We start from the raw sequence: 6,461 nt of genomic DNA on the forward strand, positions 1-6,461 counted from the left end.
TGCATGGTTTAATGCTGCCTTAGATTATGCTAATGTATTTCGGCCTAACTCATTCATTTAAGCGCTTAAGCTCGAGAGAGATAAAATTGACCTTTTTCGATTCCCTCTCTCTTCGAGAATAGAACGAACAATCAATTAAGGTACGACTACGATTCTTACTTAGGGCCTGTTTGGTAGGGATTTTGAGAATTGATTTTTTGACCGTTAAAAGAAAAGTGGGGTCCACATGTGAGAGAAGAAGTCAAAAATTACGGCTTGAATAGTAAAATAACGGTTAAAAAATCAATTTTTTGGGGCAAAAAATCCCTACCAAACGGAGCCTTAATTTTCTCAATCAGAAATAGTTCAGCATAAAAACTATGCTCTACCTAATCTTTGAAAATTTTGATTTGTGTAGATCTCCATTGAAGAGCATTTTCAAGATCAGAACTCACTTTTATAGACACAACTTTTAATGCAAGAAAATGAGCTCCCACTGTCCAAAAAAATACGACTCCTTTGTTTTGGTCCCAATATTGGGAGACCCCTTTGACTTTTTCAAGTCCATTCAAGGATATAAAATTTTCAATCAAGGGCTAATTTTATTTTTTTGTGAAATTTAAAAAATTGTTAAAAGTTAAAGAATTAACTTCAATAGGGAGGGAAAAAATAAATAAAAAAACTCGAAGTGATATTTATACCCTATGGTAGAGCAACATGCATATTCCTTTCCTCTACATCTTCTAAAGTTGGAGCAAGACACTTTTTTCATACCACTTTAAATGCATTCGGCCCCAAACCCTGAAAGGAAATGTGATATGCATATTTCAAAGCATCTTCAAAGTGTTCTTGAACTAATTAACAATATCTATACACAAGATACAAGCACGTATATATACACAAAACTTAGGGCCTGTTTGGTACGATTTTTGAAAAATCAAAAGTAGATTTTGAGACTAAAAGTAACCGATTTGCAAAATTTTATGAGAGTACTTTTTCTAATTAGAAAAGTTTTTCAAGAAAACTGGTCCAATATAACTTTTTTTAAAAGCATATTTGGAATATGAAATTCTTTCAAAAATTAATTTTAAAACAAAGTTAAGATAACTTTTTTTAAAGAAAAAAAAAAACTAAGCAAAAACAAAAATAAAAATCATGTCAAAGGGATCTTAAAGTATTTATAGTTTACGGTATTAGACAAAATTATGAACAAAATTTTAACTTCTTTTTATTCTTTAATATGATTAAACTATATAGTTCAATTACCATACAAGTAATGTTCAACCTATACTAGGCCCTATTTGATATCATAGATTTTCCATGGAATTTGTTCTCCCACCCACCCAACCAACCACGTGACCCCCTTTTCCATGGTTTTAAGGTATTGGAATTCTTTGGGTTTTGGTGGGAAAATAGTTTTCCACTTTTTTTTTTTTTTTTAATTTTCAGCAATGAGAACAAAATTTATCAACAATTGCAAAAACAGTTATCCCTTTAATTGACAATTTTTATGAAAAAAAGATCAAACGAATATAAAAGATTCAAAATTTTAACATTTTTAGGTGAAAAATTATACAAATCAAACACATTTAATTGACAATTCTCAGGAAAACATGTTCTTAGCAATTCAATTCCCTAAAATTCGTTTTCTTTCCACAAAAATTCCATCATTGCAATCAAATGGACCATAGTGTTTCTTCACATCCGATGTTTAGTTTTTGAGTTCTATTTTTAAAAAGTTAAGCTTATTAAAAAAAGTTGAAAACATTAATATTAAAATTCAACTATCCATTTGAGTTCTTTGAGCTGAAATACTTAAGAGCCTGTTTGATAGTGATTTTGAAAATTGATTTTTTGACCGTTAGGAGAAAAGTGAGGTCTACCTGTGAGAGAAGAAGTCAAATATAACGGTTGGAATAGTGAAATAACGGTCAAAAAATCACTCCCAAACAGGCTGTAAATTGAATTTTAAGATTCTATTTTGAATGGCAATATTATTAGAAAAAAAAATAGCTCAAATACTTTTATGTTCGATTAATATTAATTTTATATTAACTAAGATTTACCCTTAACATGAATCATTCGTTTATTTCTTGTTTTGATGATGAGGGTTTATCTCATTTTCTCAAAATAATCATTTCCTTTTCAAGAAAACGATCTGTTCTTGGCTTTACTCTCCACCTTTCAATATTGGGTCATTTGTTAACGGATATAGAATCTATTAGCTAGATACCAGGTTCATCATAGCTAGTGACTTTTTCTTTTCTCAAATGTAGGGTATGTATCTTTTGAAATTTTGCATTTTTTCTTTGCTACTTTATCAGTGACATGCACGAGACTGTAGCCTTCCGTATGTAATCTGTATCTTTTTTCAACGTCCTCGATTATGTTTGGACTTTGGATAATGCTCATTTAGTATAGATGTGTTGTCACTTTTACTATTTTTTTTTCAATAAAATTTAATACACACTATTATTTTGAGTTGTCAAAGATTCAAAACTTTAGTAGTACAATTTCAACGTTTACAAAAAAACATAAATATATCCCACTAAAATTTGACACTTCCATCAAGATTTTGGCATTTTAAAATAATAGTGATACATCAAATTCGATTGGTAGGACAACCAAAGAGACCAGGACATGGAGATATCAAATGTAGATTCATTACTAATTCAATAATTCCTCTGAAAAATTATTTGTGGGTAGAGAATGCCATCCATCTAAGCACATTTTTGACTTGGTGCTTGTTCGTAGGTCCATCAACTTGACCTTTTATTTCTAAGTAATGTTATTATTTAACACTATTACTATTATAATATCAATTTAGATTGCACCAAGTGATATTAAACGAGACGTCTAATTAAATTGCTCACATAATTTCAAATTTAAGTGAACATATTAATTTAAGGGCTGTTTGGGCCTAATTTTTTCACCAAAAAAATTAATTTTTTGACCGTTATTTCACTATTCCAGTCGTCATATTTGACTTCTTCTCTCACAGGTGGACCCCACTTTTTTTCTAACGGTCAAAAAATCAATTCTCAAAATCACTTCCAAACAGCCTCTTAATGTCATTTAGGCGGAGATTGTAGATTCAATGGTGTTGATAGCATTATTATTAATTTCTTGTTAGTGTGGCTTGTGCACGTAGATCGATGTTATATTGTCATCCTAGAGATTAATTATTTACATGAAAGGAATGCATGCATAAGTTGTTTTTGGGGAAAAACGAGAGCCCAATAGTCCATTTTACATGATACTATTCTCCTACTAAATATTTTATTTTTTTATGGAGAAAACGAGACCAGATAGTCCGGTTTATCGCGCGCGTGGAAAAAGGTGTCTAGTGCTACATGCATGGAGCCCCCAAAAGCCCAGGAAAAGTTGATAGAGTTCAGACATTGTCACATGGAATCCAATAACTATTTTTATTTTTTTCATATATTTAATTTATGTAGGACCTCAAGCAGAATGAACCGTTGCCATATGGAAGTTAACGGCCAGTGAATTCTATAAGTGCAACTGCCATATGGAAGTTAACGGCCTAACTTTATTGGGCAGCTAGAAAGTTCTTTCAAGTTCAATTGTCTATTGCACGTTTATGAATCATTACAGTAGCACCATGAATAGCGCATAGCAAAGCAGCACCCAATACATCGACAAATCATCTGCTTAGACTGAAATTAAGATCTGTTATTTAAGCATCAGGCTTAATTCGTATAATGGTAATCCTCATACCATCACAGGTACAATCGGTTTGGTTCCCCAAGCAAGCACAGTGGTACCAATAGCTGGAGAACAACTTGTCGCAACAAGGAGTGCGAAAGTTCGAGTATGCGAAAGGAAAGAGGGAGAAGAGAGTAGAGTTCTACCTCTTATAAAAATTTGACAACTATTTTGGACGCTTAAACTCTAAAAGTCGTTATTAAAGAATTTATATTAAGAGTTGTAATTCCATTTTAAAACGTCAACTTTATTAAGAAGAGTAGTCTAATCTCTTAAAAAATGGTGCATGTTTTATTCTTTATTAGATGTGAAATTTTTATCTCTTAACGTACCCTCTTTATTAATATGGGCTTGTGCAAAGATTGAGCTACCCTTTAAAGCAACTGATTTGGGCTTTACACCTGAATTCGTATGTCTGGATGCTTCAATGCACAGTCACGTACATAAGTTTTGGACGGACATTTACAGCATAAAGATAACATTGCCTATGCACTCAAGAGAATGCTACTTATAAAGTCTGATTTAACAAATGTGATTACAAAATACTGAATTGACAAGATTTTACCCCAATAAAAAAAATATTAAACCGGCCAATGAAATCTCGCCAGCTTAATACCTATAACCTCATCTGTTAAAAAAAATTGTACTCATGTCGTCGTCTACGGTGGCCCCCGTGTTCTTGCCCATGCTTCCGGTGTCGACTACTGTACTCATCTTCACTTTTTCTTCAGTAATCATCATTTCCCTATTAATTGCAAGAGCGAATAATCCAGCCACCAAAAGCAACAGGGAGAATAATACTATGAATATTTTAGCCATGTCGGTTGCAATTGTGCATGGACTTTTGCTAGTTATTTATAGGAGGTGACTGGTGAGGATAGAATTGAGAATTTGGTGGAGGACTTAGAAAAATCTGAATGTGGGCTTTCCACCAAGAAACATTAGAAATTTTTCTTGAGTGTGTGCTCAAAATTAAGTAGAAATTACATTGAAGCCTACTTTTAAAATTTACAAATAGAAAGTTTATTTATACAAAAATCAGATAATAATATAATTTTTAAATAATAATAATAATTTTATAAAAATAATTTAATCTACATTACCACTCCACTCCCACTTCCCATCCAACCTACCATTGTTCTACTCTACCTATCCCACCTCAACTTCCACCCCCCACAAAATCTAATTTACAGTTTCAATTCATGCCTACTTCACCTATGGCATAGCCACTCCCAAGACACTCCACTCTGGGGACTTTTCACGACAATTCACTGTGATGACTCTTCTCTTCTCTCTCTCTCTCTCTTTATCACCATCGAGAGACCACAACGGTGTCATCACCACATCGGTGCTGAGGTGGTGTCCTCCTCTCCCTGTCAATGACATCATCACAACAGCGACAAGCGTAGTAGCAGTACCGTTGTGCTGTCGTTCACAATGGTTCCAAGTGGTTCTAGGCAACATTGTAGTTCTAGGTTGTAGCAGTGTTCGCAGCATTGTTGTTAGGCATCAATGTGTTTGTCATGACGATCATCGTGGTTTTGGGGTGGTTGATCTGTGAAAATGGAAGCAACAGCAAAGTTTGAGGCACAGATTAGTGTGGTGTTCGTCACGAGATCGTTATAATTTTGAGGGGGTCGATCTGAAATTGGAAGCAGCAATGGCATTTGAGGTGTTGATTTGTGCAGTGTTCACCACGATTGTAGTGGTGGTGGTGCTGACGACAGCGACGACTTGGTGATGTCTATTTTGTTTTAAGGTGGTTGTAATCGTCGAAGTCGTCATGGCTGCAGTGGTTGTGTAGTGATTTGGGATGGATTTTGTGGATGGTGTTTGCAAATGGTGGTGGTGGAGGTCGTTGTGGCAGCGACGGTTTAGGGATTTTTTAGTGGGGTGGTGGTTGCGGTGTGGAGAAGATGAAGATAAAGAAAATGGTAGTTGTGATTTTTGGTTCAGGTGATGATTGTGGTTGTGGTTGTGGTGGTGGCAGCTGTTAGAAAGATGGTGCTGCTGAGATGGTGGTAGCGGTGGCTGTGGTTGTGATCGTGGATTGGTGGCGATGGCGATGATGGTTGTGGTGACAGCGATGATGGTAGGTTTGGGGATTTTTTGGTTGGTGGTGGTGGTAGTGGTGGTGTGGAGATGATGGTTTTAATTCTTAGTACAGGCGGTGGTGGTCCTAGTGGTTATGGGGATAGTGATGGGGTCGTGTTGGGTTGGGTTGTATATGTGACCAATTATTTAGTTATTGTGACCAATAAATTGATTAATTTGTTATCAATAAATAATTTATGACCAATTATTTGGTATTGTGACCAATAAATTAGATATTTTTGTAACCAATAAATAATATATAGCCTAAAAATTTGAGTCATAACTTATAAAATTTATGATTTGTGGCTGATAGATAAATTGTGTCTTATACATCTTTTGATTTGTGACATGTTGACATCCGAACTCCGATCTGGTAAAAACAGCTCCCTAACTCCACCTCAATTAAACGTAAGCTCGGCCCACACTCCCAGGTCGGAGTTACCCGCCGTTATCTTAGAAAAACATCATGATTACCCCTTGTCACATCACCCTATCAATTAGAGACACTTTCCACAGGTGTTGTCGTTGCCGCCCGGAATAACCAATTCCAAGTCCTCGAACTCCAGCTCCTTACAGGTCATCATTACCTAGGTAATACATTGACACATGACCATCGGCCTCATTGATAAATCATAGGAGAATTCGGCGACCCGAGTTTCGAG

This window comes from Olea europaea, chromosome 23 (assembly GCF_002742605.1).
Source record: "Olea europaea var. sylvestris chromosome 23, O_europaea_v1, whole genome shotgun sequence".
Taxonomy (NCBI): domain Eukaryota; kingdom Viridiplantae; phylum Streptophyta; class Magnoliopsida; order Lamiales; family Oleaceae; genus Olea; species Olea europaea.